This window comes from Phasianus colchicus, chromosome Z (genome assembly GCF_987193195.1).
Source record: "Phasianus colchicus chromosome Z, bPhaCol1.hap1.1, whole genome shotgun sequence".
Taxonomy (NCBI): Eukaryota; Metazoa; Chordata; class Aves; order Galliformes; family Phasianidae; genus Phasianus; species Phasianus colchicus.
Genome location: NC_143476.1, coordinates 92,041,602 through 92,061,427, shown reverse-complemented (window position 1 = coordinate 92,061,427; position 19,826 = coordinate 92,041,602). Strand labels below are relative to the sequence as shown.

General features: G+C 48.9%; 1 protein-coding gene across 20 annotated transcripts in view; it reads right to left on the bottom strand.

The window, feature by feature from the left end:
* TCF4 (transcription factor 4) overlaps positions 1 to 19,826 on the bottom strand; it is a 203,781-nt gene that overhangs the window by 157,986 nt on the left and 25,969 nt on the right. Inside the window, exon 1 of one of the 20 annotated variants that reach the window (XM_090132442.1) lies at positions 10,560 to 13,569. The exons of the other annotated variants lie outside the window; for them this stretch is intronic. The gene's annotated coding sequence lies outside the window, so the exon portion shown is untranslated. Of the gene's footprint in view, positions 1 to 10,559; positions 13,570 to 19,826 lie in introns of those variants that run through there. 20 annotated transcript variants of the gene reach the window in all.

Genomic DNA, 19,826 nt, shown 5'->3' with positions numbered 1-19,826 from the left:
GACATGTGAAAGAGGAGAACCACAAGAGCAACGCAACCTGGCTGCCCGCAGCCCGAGGAATGGTTCTGTACTTAGCTGTGCAAGGGGGTTTTCAAGACACCAAGCCTCTGCAAGTGTCATTACTCTGATACACAGATGAAATTCTTAAAAAGTTATCTTTGCTTGTGTAGTAACACTCCAAAATTGTGTTACATGAATGCGTAACCTCATGTTTCAGATAGAAAGTGCTTTTTTTTTCTTTCCAGCAGAAGAGTAGTACCACAAAAATACATAAATATAAGGCAAGTGAAGCTACTAGGGCAACCTGTGCTTTAGATACAACAGAGAGGAGCTGTGCGTGCCACCCTGAGAGGGCCAGGTCGGATGTTGGGAACAGGTCATTCTCCCAGAGAGCCACGCCACAGTGGCACAGCTGCACAGGGAATGGTGGGTCCCCATCCCCGGGGAGTTCCACAACCATGGGGAGGTGGCACAGGGGGACATGGGCAGCAGGCATGCTGCGGGTAGAATGGGGTTGGGGACACTGGGGGTCTTCTCCAGCCTTAATGATTTCATGACTGGATTTATGGACGTGGTCAATGGGCACGTTCCATGGCTGGGGCTGGGGATCCTGGGGGGCTTTTCCAACCCTAATGATTCTGTGATGAAGGGCTGGTGGCCCTGCTACACCGTACTGCATGGATTCAGAGAGGGCACCAGGGTTCCCACAAAGCACCAAAAAGGAGCAGCCAGGTTAGTGCTCCACTCACATGCAGTAAGGAGATTATTCCATGCTTCAAGCCAGCCCAATAGCTTATAGCATCATTTAGACAATGGCACGTTTAGCACGTGGTAGGTAGCTGCATGAAAAATGATGTGCCCTGATTTGAAGGAAGTGCCCCAAACCACACCACTGAACAGGCTGGAGGCAATTTAACGATGCCATGTTGTATCTGAATGTAAAGAGAGCCACTACCTCCAGCAGAAACCAGCAGAAGAAGCTGGAAGCTGAGCATCTTCAAAATTAGGTAACGTGGTTGGGCACTGAAACAGACCTTTAAAAAATTAATCCAGGCATCCTCAGTTTAATCCAGGAATGCCTACAAAAACCAAAGTCCTGGCACCTAACTAGGACCGCCTCACCCCTTCCTGCAGCTCCCTGTGGGACACCAGGGTGAGGGCTGGCTGGTGGCATCAGAAAGACAAAAACTAAGAAAAAAGCATTAGAAATTTGAGGGGGGAATAATTCACCGACAGCTCAGCACCACAGATGCATCTCCTGGAGCTGCTGCTCCATGCACTTCAGCACACTGCAGTTATCTACACCAGATTTTACGGAGCACACCAGCAGCTGGGCTCTGTACCTCCCCAGCCAGCACACTGCTGGTTAATTCCCAATATTTACGTTCCTTAGAGACAGAAAGATTAGTGAGGAATGTGTAACTGGAAAAAGTTGAGGTAAAACATTAGGGAAAAATACCCCAAAACAGCCCCCAGCACTGCTCAGCCTTCGAATGGTTGCTATGAAAGTCACCAATTACAGCAAAGGCAGCAAATAAACAACAGTGATGGCAAAGCATGCAGAGCTGATGGAAGGGAAATCAAACACGGGCAGAAGAAAAATAGCTCATGGAAGCAGAGGGCTTTCTGCTACACTTTGGAGAACAGTCCTTTAGTTTCGGAGTAGTTCTGAATGACTTCATCTATATGAAAATCACATTAAAACTGCCCTAGATGTATTTGCATTTTAAGTGCGTTATGACAGCCCATAGCAAGCATCTCCTATTTACTGGACACTTGCTATTGTAAGACAATCCATACGTATCCGGGCAAAGAAAATGAACTGACAAGGGAAAAAGTCCTCCAGAAATCAATTCTACAGAGGGGGTAAGTGATGGACTGCACAGCAACACAAAGGGGTTTTCCAGGCATGGAGCTCACCACGGCTTCAAGGCTGTGCTGGCTTCCCCTGCACGGCCCCAGGACACTCAGGAGCTGAGCACAACCCACAGTGCCACCAGAAAGGGCAGTGGTACAGACTGCAGCCATCCACAAAGCTTGATGGAACCGCCGACAGCCAGAGCTGGGGATTGGAACAGATCAATCTGATGGCCAAGGAGGGCACTGTTTGTGGTGCTGCTAAAACCATAAAATACTGCTTTTCTCCCGAGAATGTCCATGGAAGTTTTCTAGTTGGCCAAGAGCTTTGAGGGAATGGGTCCTACCCTTCTCCATGCACCTACTGGGAAGCTGTTGACACGCTCTTACAGAGAGCCATCGGAGTACGACTGTGAGTGACACTGGCTCCACGGACCAGATGACAAACAAATTGCCCCAAATCATTTCACCTCTGTTCCAGACCCAGCTCTGCTGTGTTCCAATGCAGAGGATGGCCCTTGGGATGAAACCCCTCCTTTCCAAAATGTGTGCTCGAGTTCAGCCAAAAGCTGATGCTGGAGTTCAGTCTCACAGTGCTGAACCCAAACGTCCACACTCATGGAAAAATGCAGCTTCCTGCATTTGATTTTTCTCTTTCCCTCAGTTTCCTTGACACGTTAAGCTCAACTCTTGAATTTGCTGGGTTTGGGTTTGCTTTTTGCTTTTGTTTTGTTCTGCTTCCCACTGCCAGCAGAAGTTAGGCAACCTCCCTATGGTCCAGAAGCAAAAAGCAAACGCCGAGATAACTGCATCACTTCTCCCCAGCCACTGCTTGTGGTGCAAAGTCAAACTGGCAGCATTGCAGAGGATCTGAATGCTCTGCTGCCCTAAAAAAATACACTGGCACTCATTACTCACCTTCCACAGCACGCACATTTCAGGCCCAGATCACACTCCTAATTAGCTGCTCCGCAAACAAGAAGCGTATCAGAGCCACGTGTACGGCACAACTCCTCACTGAACGGCTCCGGTGAGACTTACATCTTTTGGCTACAATTCTGATGTGCACTGTAAAGAACTAGACCTGCGAACACGCACTAATAAAAGAATATGAATCTGTTTAAAGCCTTTAAAATTCAATGCTGTGATGCAGAGCCCTATTTTTAAAGCCTTCCCTGCAACGTCACGACGCCCAGGCCACATCTCCCAGTTAAAGAGAAGCACTTAATGGCAAAGGAAATGCATGTGCAGTCAGATGCTCCCTTCAAAAGGCAAGATAAACAACACAGGTGTGTATATTTATCAACTGAGCACATCTGGGGAGAAAAAATCAACGAGAGGAGCACAGGACTACGTTGGTGTCATCTTCATTATTTATCGTTTACATAAGGAAAAGTCTATCTGTCTCCAACGATGCCAGTAATTCCTGATGATGAATCCTGATTTGGGCACCACGCCGCAGAAATAAGCGCCTTTTTCTCATTCCAAGCTGTCTGGAACCAACATGTGCTGCACACATCCTCGGAGTTTGCTCCAAGGCTCTACAGCAGGCAACGAGGACAGGAAGGGCACCATTTAAACACCAGGCTGCTGCCCCACCACCTCCACAAGCAACATTTCCCTGCTGCCATGCAGGGCGCTGCTCTCCATCACGACACAGAAATGCACCACCCGGAGGAGGGCAGGTTATGATGGAACTGCACGGGATGTGCAGTGCCCCAGGTGCCTACCAACTAATTCTGCACTGCAACAGGAAAGCTCAAAAAAGAAAAGAAAAAAAAAAAAAGCATGACATCCACATGAATGCCAAATTAATTCATTACGATCAGCGCTACCACAATGAGCACCAGATTAATTCATCACTGTAGAACACACAAAGCACGACCCACTTCTCGTACTCACTGGCAAAAAATAACGGGATGCCAGCCCCAACGCAGGACTTCTCACAGGGCATCCTGCACGTGGGCACAGCACTCCCACCTGCCCAGCACGCGGGTGGATCTACACACAGATTTTGAGCACGGGCATCTCAGCTGCTGGGGATCAGCCCAGGAACCAGCAGGGATGCGGCCCAGTGAAGTGGTGGGGACAGGTGAGAGTAAAGCCAAGGGGAACGGTCTGCAACTGAGACAGGGCAGGTTTAGGTTGGATACGAGGAGGAAGTTTTTCACACAGAGGGCGGCAAGGCACTGGAACAGGTTGCCCAAGGAGGCTGTGGATGCCCCATCCCTGCAGGCATTCAAGGCCAGGCTGGGCAGCCTGGTCTGCTGGTTGGCGACCCTGCACACAGCAGGGGCTTGGAACTGGGTGAGCTTTGTGCTCCTTTGCAACCCAGGCCATCCTGTGATTCTATGATTCTATGGGTTGGCAGTTGGGCCTCATGGTCCTGGAGGTCTTTTCCAGCCCTTACGATTTTATGAGTGTAGATCAATGAAGCTTACACTCTTCAAACCAGATGACACCACAGATTCCCGAGGCTTTCCGCTCCTTTTACAGGATAATAATGAATATCAAACAAATCTGCTTAAATTCCTCAGCCTTCAACATTTATCCCATATAGCTTCTGATACCAGAAGTATCAGGACTCTCAGACGTGTCTTTTCACTGGACTCTGAGCTTAAAAGGGAAGCCTGGGAAATTACCCTTCGTTTGGGAAAAGCTGCACTCCTTCCCCAGCAGCGGAGGCACGGCTGCCATCCCGGAGCTTCTGCTGGGGATGACTCCCATAACAGCAGCCTTTGGTTTTGAACTGAGGGTTCGTGGGACTGGGCTGCTGAAGCCTCCTGCATCTCCCACAGCCCAGCTCTGCGCACAGCCCAGGCAGCAGCTGCTGGTTTGGGCTTGTCCATATGCTCAGAGGGAACTCACAGGGCTCTGCTCACTGCTCCTAAGGCGGCCACAATTCCTTTCTGAGGAAACTCATTAAAAAACAATAATTAAAAAGCCACCTGTAAGGGAAGGATATTCCAGCACCTGTACTCCATACTGGACGTGAGGCTCAAAGCAGGACCTCTCCTACCCAAATTACGGGCAGGAAAGGCACCAGAAGGAGAAGCTCCAGCATTGCTGCTGGCAACGCTCTGCCTTCAGATCATCATTCGAGTCTTCCTGCTAAATTACACAGACCTGGGAGAATGCTGCCAAGAATTAAACCTGCAAAAAGAGACCGAATCTTTCTGAAGCGTTTTCAGCAAGTTCTGTATTCTTCCATTACTCTTTTCCACCATTAAGAACTAAGTCATCCTTACCGAAATAGAGAGTCCTCTGAAGAGAAGCTACAGCATTTAAAGCTGCAGAGACGTGGAAGGGAACACTTGACATCCCTCCATCAAGGACCCGTTCAGCAACCCCTGGGAGGAGAAGGGCACTGCTCTGACAAAGCATCTGCCGCCGTTTGGTCCTTCAGACCGAGGAGAGAAAACAACGACAGCCTCAGGAGACGGGGACAGAACATCTGGATGTGAGTTCCTCTGAGGGCATCCAACCTCCCACCTGACTCGGCACCGGCAAAGGGCTTCTACGGCAAAGTTTGGGTGAAAACATTCATTTTCCTTCCTTCTCTCCCTCTGTCCCTCCACAGCATTTTGCTGGGCTGGACAGCAGGAATCCAGACCTCGCTTCCAACCCAAACCTGGCTGTCCCTAATGGTCGTAACGCCAGCTAAGCTCCTCATCTTCGAAGATCCGATTTAAAAACGAGAGCATTATGTCCTTTAGAGGATCCAAAGATTATTTTCAGAAGTGCTGATATCAAGCAGACGTTCGCTGAAGAGACCACTGCGAGAGGAGTGCTAGTTCATTTCAGCACATCCTGTTTACAGCCTGTGCTACTTTCTAAGTCATTCAACCATGACAATTGTTGTCCTTCGGAATATGTTAATTGTGATATTTTTATACAGCTCCAGAACATATTTACAGACCACAGCAGACTTTCAACAACAATGAAACTTGTAAGCAGTAAATATGGGACAATCATCCAAAAACAACCAGCTATCCTTCAACACGTCTTGGCATTTGGGACGCCATCTCCATTCAAAACATATGTCGGAGAAAGCTCTGCAGCACAAACCCAACGAGGTGCTTCTTTCTCTCCCTTCTGCTTTTGGTTTCGCTGCCATTTGGGGACCCGCGTCGGGGGCCCTCCGCTCACAGCCCGGCCGGTGGGACACAGCCAGGTCCAGCATCCCACCGGGGTGTCCCCAAGAAAAAGCAACGCCCCAGCAGCAATACCAGCCCAGATGTTGTACCTTCACAAAGCCCAGAGCCCCTCTCCACCGAGGTGCTGGCAGCACTTCAGGGTATTTCCGACTGCGACAAAGCCACACGCAGAACAAGAGCTGCAGAGAGGCACAATATATTTTAATTATACATGTTTACTTTAGAAGAAAGTAAACAAAGACAGATCAGTTTAATGAAAAGAGACTAACGTAATGGAAGCAGCTGGAACATTTTTTAATTTTTTTTTTTTTAGTCCAAATCGCTATTTCTTCCCTATTGAAAGCTGCGTCCCCAAATAAAGCATTTCTTACATCTGACATAAGTCTAGGCCCATTTCTCACACGCTAAGCACAGGTATGAAACACTGCCTCAGACCCCGGCGTGTTAGAAGCCTGTATATCTTACCGTTCTGCTTATTTGAGGTTTCCCCTAAAAAAAAAAAATCACTTTAAATTTTCAGCTGTAGTGGCAAAAGGTTTATTGGTCTTTGTGCTCCATTAAAGGTTTTTTATAAAGTCATGTTTGTTCTTTTGAGTACCAAATAAAACTACTGAAAAGGGCAGGTAGGTTTTTAAAAGAGACAGATATGACCTAAAGGGAACACATTTTACTGTAGTGAAATAAACTGAGGAAACAGTTTGCAGATTAAAAACCCCTTAAAAGGAAGCATCATCTTCGGGAAAAAAAAAAAAAAAAAAAAGACTTTGCTGAGGAAAACAGCTGGAAACAGGAAGCTTTTTGCTTTCATCCTGTCTGCTTTGATACCACCGCATCCCTGCATCATCAAAAGGCAACGAGGCTGATGTCAGCTGCATCCCACCGCAGCCACATGGGCGGGTGGGCGACGCTCCACGGGCTGCATCCAGGGACAGCCTTGCCCACACACACACACACACGTGCACACACGTGCACACACACACACACACGTGCACACACACGTGCACACACGTGCACACACACACACACACACACGTGCACACACGTGCACACGCGCAGCCCTTTGAAAACCTGGCTAAAGAACACAGAACGTGAATACAGGTTTATCCTCTCTTCCAAAGCACAACGCTGCTCTGACGCCCTGCAGAGCCAAGGCACCGGGCACTGCTTCTCCCACAGCTTTTCACCCCAAGCCGCACGCTGTCCCTTCGCTGTTTCACTTCAGATCTCCTGGCTGCACCATCCCAAGCTGTGCTCCCACCTGCAGCCGCAGCACTGCTCCGTGCTGTCCTCCTGCACACCCCGCTCCACACCAACCAGCAGCACGGGGCAGGAAAACACGACGTGAGCTTTTCCAAACCTGCTCTGTGCTTGGGCAAGGCAGCAGCGCTCTGATTCTTTCCAGACAGCTAACCAAGCACGCGCTCCGCTCTTAGTTGTTTAGCACTTTCCTGCGTGCAGCATTTCAGCACTCTGCGTGACACCCCGCCAGCAAACAAGAGGTACGTACACCAGGACTGACAACCTTCCATTTGAAAGTTTCCATTAATGGAATTAATCATGTTTACACAACTTCCCGCTGTTAAACTTATTTCATATCCTCATATCTTTCATCCAAGCTATTTCCCCTACCAAGAAAAGAACAAAAACTTCCCCAAGGGCACGGGATCCAGTCAATTGTTCACAGTAAATGCTCTCTCCTGCTGTCTCTTTGTCAGCCAGTTTCAGGCTCTCCTGGCTGCAGAAGGTTGATGTTGCTTCGTTAGCTCCAACCTTGAGCCCAGTTCCTCCTCCTTCTTCCATTCTTGGACACTGGCTGGGAGAAGCAGCTCTGGGAACTGATGGCCACAGTGCTCCTCAGCCTCCTGGCAGCGCTGCAGTCAGCTCTGTCACCCTGCATTCTGGGATGCTCTGGGAAGGCCAGCAGCATTCAAAGCAGAAATGCTGTTGCTTTTCTTGGGGGTGCAAGAGATGGACTCAGAAATCATTACTGAGAATCACCAGGAGCAGCTTCCTCCCTTCCATGCCACTCCACGCCTTCTAGAGCAGGATGTGCCACCCTGGGAGCAGAAATGGGCACGAGACCACAGCGATGACCATGAACAACTGCCAGGCATCCGGAGCAGTGCCCTTCTTACCTTCAGCAATAAGACTGTTCTACAAACATGAAGAAGAGGCAGGATCCAGCTAACCTGGTCTGGCTGCTTGCTGCTTTTTTCTTAGGCTGCTGTCGTAACAATAGAGATAATCTGCTGGTTTTAAAGAAAGCCATAGATACTCATCAACAAGCCAGCATGAAGCCTTTCACTTGGTGCTGCTCTCAGGAGCGGGCTCCGCTTCCCTCCTGTGAAGGACTCTTTCCATTATAGCCCTTCAGCAGCCTAAAAAAGGCATTTCTGTCTGAGGATGCACTCCTTTTGTGTCACTTCATAATGTTACAGCAGGTTGGCCATCGCCTCTTCATTCAAAGCCCAATGGTTAACCACACAAGGAGACAGGGACAGACAGCAGGAATGAGCTCCTCCCTGCAAGGACCTCACCGGGCCCAGGATCTGCACTGACTGACCCGGGCGGCATCACGGCTGGTGCACTGCTGTGTGGAGAACGCAGAAAGAGTGACAGCTAGTTGGAGATGCCTGCTTTTCCTCCATGTGCTCCAGCTATTGTTCAGTGGCTGTAAATGAAACTCTAGCAGCAGTCTGTTTACAAGCAACATCACAACTGGAACAATAACAGACCAGTAAGGAAACCAACAAAAATAAAATCTGAGTCAACTCGCTCTTTGTCAGACGGAGGCCTTGAGATGGGCTCGCTCCGTCCCTGGGGAGCGCAGCGCCGTAAGCACAAAGCAGCAGGACATGCCTCATTTCCTTCAACTGCTCGCCATGGCTCTCCCCGAGATGTTTGTGAACTTCCTTCCTCTACGCATCGGGCTGTCAAACCGTCGTCAGCTGGCGGGACTAATAATATCCTGTTGATGTCTGCAAAGATCCACTCCTTACCAGAATAACAATGCCTGTGACTCTGCTCAAGAGAAGAGCTCTGCGGCAGAACCACTGGACCTGTCCAAGCCCCGAGGATCACACCAAGGACAGCTGGAGATTGGAGGGCTGGTAATTCCACCATAGAACCATAGAAACCATAAGTGCTGGAAAGGAGCCCCGAATCCCCAAACCCAACCCCAGCCCACCCACCATGCCCGCTGCCCAGGCCCCAGGTGCCACACGTCCCCACAGCTCTGGAACCCCTCCAGGGACGGTGAGCCCACCACTCCCTGCGCAGCTCTGCCACTGCAGCAACACCCTCGGGAGAAGAAATTCTTCCAACACTCCACCTGAACCACTCCTGGCACAAGGTGAGGCCGTCACCTCTCATCCTACTGCTGAAGTACAATGCCAACCAAAGAGAACCACAGGATGGATCACCCTGCAGCCCAGAGCAATCACAGCCTCTCCACCCCAACCACCCCAACCCAACAACACAAAACAGTCTCACTCTCTTCAGGATGGTGGGTCCAAGTGACTTTATTTACACAAGAATTAACCCAGTGCGGCTTCTCAAGGAACAGCATCCCCACATCTTCACGCACACGAGCAGATCACAGCACGGATCCGCAGCAGAGCTGAAAGGGCACCACCAAAGAGCATCAAAGTGTATTAAAGTGAGCCTCGAGGCAACAGCGGTGATCAAAAAACAAACAAAAAGAAGTTCACACATAGCTTGCCAAACGACAAAACCTGAAAGGGGTTTCTTCCCCAGTTCCAAGACTCCTAGATCTTGCGAGGAGCCCCATCCCCTTCGCCCCCCACACCAGATTTTGTACCACGCAAAAGTTTGTAAGCTTGCAAAGTAAATTAATGATTCGGTAAAAAACTTGAGCCCGGTGTAATCAGAAATCAGCACATTTTGCAGCAGAGAGCAGAAAGCACAGCCATTAGTTTGCTGTGGCAACATTTATTTATTTTTTATAGCAAATCTGTATAATGGAAAACACGCACAACCCCTTGGAATTCTCCTATAAATATCTGAGTGCTCCCAAATCACGGAGCAGAATGCAAACACTGCTCTCCTTCTTCTTCCAGGAAATTCTCAGTGACTTCCTGTCATGAAGTCCAATAATCACTGTCTCTTCTGCAAGGCTCAGTAATTGCTTTGCCTTTAATTTGCATCCCAGCTCTTTTCCCAAGACTAAGAACTCTTTTCCTCTCGTCCACGACCAGTCCACACATTTTAGCTAACACCTCCTCAGCACAGAGACTCACATTTGCCATTTTCCCAGGGGATCTCATGCTATTTCACTTTACCATCACCGCGGTGCACTCAAGCTCAGTCTCACCCAAGGAGGCCCTCACAGGTTCGCTGCTTCCATTCATGAATGCAAACCCAGCACCAACACCCCTCCCAGCAGCCCTTCCCTCACCTCCTCCCCTACAGCCACATCAGGATCACAGGGGATCTGTGATGTTCCCTTGCACAAATGCTGACTCTTTCCCTCTTCCACCTCCCCACCAGGCACCTTACCCCATACATTCACTTCTGCTTACTGACCTCCAGATTTCTGTCAGTTATTTTGACAGCACAAGTGTCCCTGAACACGCAGACGAGGCTACTGCTCCTTCATGCTCCATGCCCCTGGATGGGACATACTCAGAGGAAGTGAGTTTTGCTGTTAAGCACTGCTGTTAATATTTCAATGGAGCAACCCAGCCCTCTCCCAAACAATGCCTGAGCAGCTACCAGCAGCTCAGCGCTGGGCTCTGACCTTGTCTCAGCCTATAAAAGTGTGCTCCTATTGCAGTCAGTCGGCATTAACTCTCAAGGACCTGGGAGGAAGGGTCGTGCAGAGGGAGAACAGCAGAGCACAGTTCTCACCTGCAGTAAATTTGGCCATGTATAGAAGAATGATCTGTTTACTCCTAGTTCACCACCAGCGCTTCCTAAAGCTCACAAGACCCAGAAATCTTGGAAGAGGGGGTCAGAATTGGGGAATCAACTCCTTTCAGGCTATGTCTCTTGGTGTTTATGGAACACTCTTTCTTTCAGATTTTTAGTTTATTCGTGGCAGCTGCTGCTACAAGGCTCACATCCCAGGCTGGATGTGTCTCTGTGCAGCCTGGTCTGGCGGCTGGTGGCCCTGCACGTAGCAGGGGGTTGAAACTAGATGATCAGTGAGGTCCTTTTCAACCCAGGCCATTCTGTGAGTCCGTGATTCTATGACTTTAACAGGCCCCAGGGGCTCCGGGCACAGCGCTCTCCTCTCTGCCCATCATACTCTGCAACCAAAGGGCTCCCGCTGGGCACAACCGTTGGGCACAAACCCAACCTTGCACAGGGAACTTGCAAACCTTGCTCAGCAGTGATCTGACGTTAAGAAAAGGCCGAACTGCTGCCTTCTTCATACTTAATTCCAAGCCAACCCAGCTCTTGCCAGCTCCAGTCACGGATGTTGCATGAACCAGTACAGGAGGTGATGGATGTCTCGTAAGACACTTCAAATCAGTCTGCAGAGGCTGAGGTTGCTTCAGGAGCACAGGGTTTACGGTGGGACTGCTCAGCATGCCATCAGCACTGCACACCCACGCCAGAAATGCACTGAATAAGGACACGGGGAGGAGACCTCATCCACACACTTCCTCACGCACTTCCTACGAGCTCCTCCCGTTAACACACCGTGCATCCTCCAGCTGCATTCGCTAACGGCAATGCCGAGCAACGTATGTAACATCACACATTCCTATTCAGATAAAGAAGTTAAATGCTGTGCGCCTGGTTTGCAAACACCAATGCCATGCATCTGAACGCACCTATAAGCATACAACAAGGATCTGTCCATAACATAGAGCAGCCACTTCCAGGGAGCTCCCCTTGGCTGCTAATTGCTCATGCAAAATAATTGGGTCTCTGCACACTACTTACACTGGCAGATCATTATAGATTTCTCCAGATAATCTAATAAAGTACTTTTCAAATGCAGACAATTTGTGCCAATTGATTAGACTACAAATACAGTTCCTCTTGTCCCCCTCATTCCATGTATTCCTTATGGCTAGCTAATCAGTGAGCCTATTTCTTCCATAAAGGAAAACTCTTCCCAGCCATACTCTGATCCTGCAGTAAAATCATTGGACAAATAACTCATTTAATTCAGAGTTAAGTGCATTACTGTGTGAACTGCAGGAAGTGCATCGAGCCCCTGTGTGGGAAGAGAGATGACATCACACACTGCAGCGTGACGTCAGCACAGGGGAGACCCAGAGCGAGACTGAAGGGAGCTCAGAAACAAGAGAGAGAGGAACTTACGGCACGGGCAGATAGGGGTAGGAGGGAGAATGGCTTTAATCTAAAAGATGAGGGGGAAACTCTTCACCCAGAGGGCGGTGAGGCTCCAGCTCTGCCCAGAGCTGTGGTGCCCCATCCTGGAGGTGCCCGCAGCCATGGATGGGCGCTGGGCAGCTGAGCCGGGGAGCAGCCAGCCCACGGCAGGGGTAGGGCTGGGGTCCTTTCCAGCCCAACCAACCCGTGGTTCCATGGCTGTACATCAGCGCTGCCCCTTGGCTGATGCTCTCAGCGCCACGACATCACCACGAGCAGCCTGCCCTGCAGAGCCAACTGCAGGCTCCTGCCTCTCCACTCCTCTGCTGAGAAATTTGTTTTCAATTTCCTTAAATCCAGGTATTATAAAGATTGACCTCAATGTAGTCGTTTAAGCTCGCTCCAGAGATTTAGATATGGTTTATGGGCTGCAACATGACTAGTTAAATCAAGCCTTTAATAATCTCCTCTCGGTTCTAATACATTCTGTTCTTCCTCATTTACAATTTATACCGAGTGCAGGTTTTGATGCTTGAAATGCGTTTTATAGAGAATAAATACAAGTGCTTTTATTTCCATCTAACGCAACCATTCTACCACAGTCCTTTCCCAGCACGGGGAGAGGGAAGGAGAGGTGAAGATCTGCTTGTGTGCAGCATTCCCTTCGCTCCATTCCTTCCTTCCTATTTGCACACTCTGATCCCATCACTCTACCGACTTCCACAGGGAGGGAACAGGGAGAAACGATGCTCGGTTTCGAAAATCCCAAATTATGCATTGTGTTCAGCATCCCAAACCAGCACAGCACAAAGACAGCACCATACCCTCCCTGCAAGAGCTGCAAGAATCTCAGGAGCCAGAAAGAAACTGCTCGGAATCACCATCTGAGGCATGTGATTGATGAGCACATGCCAAAACCACGGTGTGCTTCTGTGCTATGATAACATCCATACTCTTATTGAACGGCCACATTAATTTCAGATTTAATTTCGGCACGGTGCAAAGTAGGACCCCTGACCACGGGCACCGACAGTGGCTGGTTCTCAGGTGAAGTCCTCCCATTTCCAACAGCTGCCCTCTCCTCACTGCCAAAGCGGGGAAGCCAGGGAAGAGGTGGCAATAAATAAGAGGAAATAACAGCAACTGTACAGAATGAACACTTTGAGAACACTCTGCAGAAGAGATAAGCAGGAAACAACATGGAGAACGGCACAAGCAGCGCTCACTGCTCGGTCCCACATCTGCACTTATTGGGGCAATTTGGGAAAACATTCCCTAGATCCCAGAATTTTTAAAAGATAAAAAAAAAAAAAAAAAGAAAAAAAAATATATATATATTTTCCTGTTTGCATTTTTTAATAATTCTGTTTACAAGCTCAGCAGTTCCTCCTTCAGGAAAGCTGCGCATACATTTCATCTATCTGACTTCCCACCAAGCTCTACAGCCGCCCGTATTTGAAATAGGTGCCATAGCTTGGTTGGGTGCAGCATCGAGTTACGTGTCCTGAAAATGTTCTGAGATCACACCTTCCAGTTACACACAACTGCATGCAGAAAGACAGAACCCTTAGTGCTGGAGAAGACCTCCACGACCCCCAACCCCAGCCAATCCTCACCACACAGAGAACCACATTACAGAGCACAGACACGTGTCTGTAAAGGCAATATAGTTACGTATATCATCATGGACACGTATATACCATGTATGTATTTCTATGGATACTTTTATACAGATACGGGATTTCGGGACAACTAACAGAAAGCTTCACACTGCACTAACAGTGCTGGATTTGGTCACAGTTACTGTTTTCTTGTTTGAAGCAGGGGAAGCTTTTCCAGCGTTATTTCCAACACCAGCAGCCCCTTCTTCAGCTCTTCTCCCACCTCCATCTGTTCTACCAGTACAGCTCAGGAGCTGAGCAATGCAGGTTATCTTACCTTTTTATTGTCTATCAATAAAATAAAAGCTGAACGCGTGCGGTTTGCTAGCTCTGTCACACGGAGGGACACTGTGACCAAAACCAATCAGCTCAACGCACCAGCTCACGCAAGGAACTCATCGCTCATATCTTTACTGCCTCTGCTCATTGCAATGCAGAACAACTTCATAGGCTTCGTCATCATCTTACTAAATACTGATTTAAACTGCTGGATTTTGCCCATTATAATTGAATTCTAAATTTCATCCAAATACAAAACTGGCTGGAAATCACAATTTAACATCACAACCAAATAAAAAGTAAGTTATATTCCCCCTTTTTAATGCAGCACAAATATAAAGATTACCTATCTGAATTAGCAACATAATTGCTGAAATGCAAGCAGTACGCAGCAGATGAGTGTTTTCTGGAATAACAACAATAAAGAGTATGAGTGCCAGAGAGCTCATGTTCATTGCTCAGATCTGCTTTAGCTCCGTCTCTGCTAAATCCCTCCTCCTGGAATGTCTTCGTGCTCTGCAAAGCCTTGGCTCCAAGGACGTGCCTTACAAGAGAAGACCAACAGGCTGCAGCTGGAGCAGGGCTGAGGATGGGCAGACTGGAGGATCAAAGGCAGCAGGAGAAGGCGGACGGACAGAGCTCCTGGCACACCGAGGTTTGGGATGAGCCATGCAGGGGATGCTGAGATGTGTCCTCAGGAGGACCACGAGCCACCTGTGGAAGGGGGCAACCCAGTGCACGGGCACAGAGGTTCAGCATCCTGACATACCAGATGTTAATCACAGAATCACAGAATGGCCTGGGTTGAAAGGGACCACAATGACCATCCAGTTTCAACCCCCTGCTATGTGCAGGATCGCCAGCCACCAGACCAGGCTGCCCAGAGCCACATCCAGCCTGGTGGACTTCATGAGACTGGAAAAGCGAGTGGACAAACTGCTTGCCTTGTGTTGCTTCAGCACTTCCAGTTCTGGTCCTGGTCAGAACCAGGAAACACAGAGCTCAAGAGCAAAATCCTGGGAGAAAAACAATGCCACCTGAAAGTTTTTCCTACAAGTTACGAAAAAAAAATAATAATCCCACATTTGGTTCCATGTGGACTGCAGGTGCAGCTTTGGTACATCTGGGGCTCATTCATTCCTCTTTGGGGAAAGTGTCTCAAGCTCACTGCTCTCCAAAAGCCCTGACATGAGATGGGAGGCATCTGGGGAGGTTGGGCTGGGTTTGAGAGGAACTCAATAGAACTGAAGACTGCAATAAGCCACCAGCAACCTTGGCCAGAGAAGGTCTCAGTTTTCCTATGAGAGGAGGTTCAGAGGGAGACCAGAGGTGTGGAGACAGCCAGAGCACATTATGGAAGATGAAGAATCTATTTAAAATTGAATGAGAAGTCAGGATAAATTAGGAAAATGAATAAAAAAAGAAGACTGCGCTTTCAAGAGATGGAATTAGTAATTCATCCCCAAAATACAACTCCTGTTGAGGCAAGTGCAAGAATCCACAAGGACTCACAAATGACAGAACAAGATGTGAATCCAACCAAATCTGACCTTGTGCAGAACAAGTGCAGCCACTGCGGAGGCCAAAGGGAGAGCTGGAAATCATCTTAAAAAAAGATGATTTTAATACCACTGGGTATTAAAAAATTGCTAACTAGAAAATGAGGGGACGTGACAACAGGCTGCCCAGGCAGAGCTGGAGTCCCCATCTCTGGAGCTGGGGCACTTGGGACATGGTAATGGGCATGGCGGGTTGGGGTTGGGCATCTCGAAGGTCTTTTCCAACCTTCACAGTTCTGCGGTTAAGACGTAACGTGCCTACAACTGAAGGGCATCTTTTCAGGACCATTTTTACCTCCAATCTCAATCTGTGAACAGGCAGCATGCAGGAGGGCTCCAGGAGCAGAATTAATGCTTCTACTTAGCTTGTTAACCTGTCTAAGGATAATGGGACAATTTCTTAAGAGCATTTTAACTAAGTTGTGTGAATGGTCAACCAGGGCATTAAATTAAATAAACAACAAGGAATAATCAATTAACGGTGGCAACCAGAATGCAGACTTTCTGGCAGCTGTGCGGAGCTGCCAGGACACGGTGGCTGGCTGTCTGCAAGGCTCATCAAACCGCAGCCCTGACGGGGACCCGCACACACCGCAGCACTGCTGGGGCTCCATTTTCGCTGCCACATCCAGCATCACGCCAACGTCAGCAGGGTTGGAAAATTTAAAATGTTTGGTCCAGTCTCAAGTTTTTAGTACTTCTTTTATGCTGCCTTGAACACAGCTGAGTTCTTGGGTGCTCTGCCAGCAGCTCCCAACAACTGAAGAGAGCTGAAATAACTTAAAAACTAAACACAGTAATCACAGCAAAGGGAGCACAGTGCCAAGCACCCATCAAGGACAGAGCACTTGTGAACTCAAGCTCAACAAACTCTTGTGTTGAGGCATTCCTAGCCCGAGCTAACTGATTAGCACAAGGCCATCATCTTCACAATTTCAAAACCTGGCACAAAATGGAGAGGACAGTGGGTTTTTTTTGTTAAAACAGAACGCCATCACAAGGACATTCCCCCCCCAGCTCCGGCAGCAGGAAGTAGTGCTCCGTGGTGGAACCACACCGAAGGCACTGAGTTCATTATTGGGCTTTTCACTGACTGTAAAGGGGAGAATGGCATCCGAGCATTTGGAAAGGCAGGCAATAAAATGCATTTCTCTTGCAGGCAAATCTTCTCACAGATAGAAAACAATCTCAGTCTCTTGCTAAAGGCGCACTCACTAATTGAAACAGAAATAAAATGAGGAATAGTAAAGAGATGAAGCTACAAAGTTATGTCTTGGTCCAATTAGTAGGTGGGGAGTTAAATTATCAGTTAAAGACATTCTGTAAGTTTCAATGTTTAAAACTGGAAGGGAAAAAAACAGCCATAGAACGGCTGCCACCTGGCCTTGACGGCACAATCCAGAGCACCTTCTACTACACTGAGGCTTTACCCCTCGCCATGCCCAGTGACAAATACAACCACAGCCACACAGAGCTGGAAGAGCCCTGGTGGGGCCCTGGTCATCCCATCGCCAGCACAGCCATGCTGCTCTGAGCCCCAGATGCCCCAATTCCCATATGGCGCCCATTCCACTTCCCCACAAGAAGCACAGACCTTCCCCAAGCATCACTCTGCCTACACCTGTCTGGAAGAAGCCACGTAAGGACCCAGGTTTGCCATTCCCCATTAAACCACAGCATCATTAAGGTTGGAAAAGCCCTTCAAGATCCCCAAACCCAACCCCAGGTCACCCCCACCATGCCCACTATTTCCCCACGTGCCACATCTCCACGGTTCTGAACACCCCCAGGGATGGGGACTTCACCAACCTCCCTGGGCAGCTGTGCCACTGCATCACCACCCTGCCATCCCTTCCACCTTGCTGTGCTCCACAGGCACCATTCCATGCTTCCCAACTTCCCACCCTCCTTCCATTGCCCTACACCACCACAGGCGGCCAGCAGGACGCATGGGCTCTGGGAACCCTCAGCATTCCTGGTCTCTGTACTCACCTCCCAGGCTTTTTTTTTTGTGTCTTAAAAAAAAGGAACAGAAAACCATGCTCCCATTCTAAATGCCTTTTCTTTTTTCTTTAATCCTACTGCTATTGTTGCTTTTTTTTCTTTCTTTTTTTTTTTTTTTTTTTTTTGTTTAAACACAGTACAACAAACTCATCAAAATTGCCAGGCAGATAAAATATCTGTAATTGGGTTCTGATTGGGTTCTAAATGACAGGGCATGCACGTATTTACTGCTCAGAAGAGAAATAACAACAAGTGATTTGCATAGTGTGTTGCACTTTGCACCCTGCAAAGCACTCCATGACTCATTTTAAAAACCTGTGAGGTGGGCAGCTACTGCCACTCCCAAAAACTAAGTGCCATCACTTTTGTGGACAACAGTGAAGCTTGCCTTTCATCCCATGCAGCCACACAAGTTAAGTCCTCCACCAAGACCACAGCATCACTGCTGAATGAAGCACAAATGCACCAAGATGCAGTGCAAAATGCCCTGGTGCCAGACTCAGGTGCACGCTGTCCAGACTTGGAGACAAAGGCTCGTGCTCCATGCCCATGCAAGAAACACCCTGTGCCCACCCTGAGGCATTGGCAGGAGGGAAACGCTCTGATTTCAAGCTGCAGAGCTGCACGAAAGCAAAAGGAAACACATTCTCCTAGTACAGCAGAAATATGCAAGTGTGTGAGTCAGTAGTTCCAAAAATACATTTCATAAGCTGCAGAACAGATATGTATGTTGCCATGGCACTTAAGCAAAAATTAACAAGTCTCAAGCTTGTTTTGTGTATGAATCAAAATCCAAGCAATCGTAGTTTCCCCTCCACTCAGCTGCTTTATTGCTCGCACGCTAAGGTCAGTTTTGCCACTGATTTCATTTGTTTTTCTTCCAGATTCTCGGCTTTCAGAGCTGAAGGGCATTTAAAGGTGCAGAGAGGTGCTTAGCGGGATTTTCACAAGTGCCTTGATACCTGCCTCCCAGCAATGGTTTCTCACAATCCTATTAGGTACCTGTCTGCAAGGCCAGACACCTGATGCCTGCACAAATCCTGCTGCTGGAGCACAATCTGCACACCACGGCTAACGGAGCTTTGCACGGCCGGAGCAGGATGGGAGCAGCCCCAAATGCTTTGATTAAATCATCTCCTGCACACAAAGACCAAGGTGCACTTAGGTGGGCGTTAACACAAGAAAAGAAAAAAAGGAAAGAAGAAAGAATAGTAAGCCACCAAACTAACACTAATCCAGGCTCTGATTCACATCTGGTTAAGCCTGGAGGTGCTGCAGCAGTGACATCCCGTGCTGCCGGCAGCAGGAGCACAACCTGGGCAGGACGGGGCAGGGCAGCACCACGGCAATGGGCTGCAGATCCCCCCCCTGCCTTCCCCATCACTGGGAGAGGAGCAGAGAACTGCCTGTCCCCACGTGCTGCCCAAAGCCACATGCACCAAGGCAGCATCCATCCACGGCACGGAGACGCGTGTTTGTCGTTCCATGCTGACTATTTTCAGACAGACAGGCACCTGCCCGCCCCAGCTGCACACAGCCACGGCAGGATGCTTCCCAAACCCAACCCTTGAAAACTGGTCCAAAAAAACTCTCTCGAAGACGCACCCCCGATGGCACTGGGCAGCCCAAGTCCCAGTGCTGCTGCTGCTGACCGACCCCAGCGCTGCCCAGCACTGCCTGGCAGCAACCCCATGGAAAGGAGCCCCAACCAGTCCCACCAACACAGCTCCTAGGACACCGAGGGCCTGCAGAGCAGCCTCACTGCACTGCATCGCCTTCCCGAGGACAAAATGCAGCGAGATCCTGTGCTCAGTGCTCCTTTAACCACCCGCCTGTGGCTGCTAATACCGAGTTAAATCTTTCCACAAACCGAAGTGGTGCAGCTCTCAATATGCAGCATGCGGTTACGCGAACACAAATACGCTCCCCATGGGAGTAAACTTAGCAGCCAAACTAAGGGAAGCATCCTTACTATGCAGAAGATAAAGGCACCTTTTGCA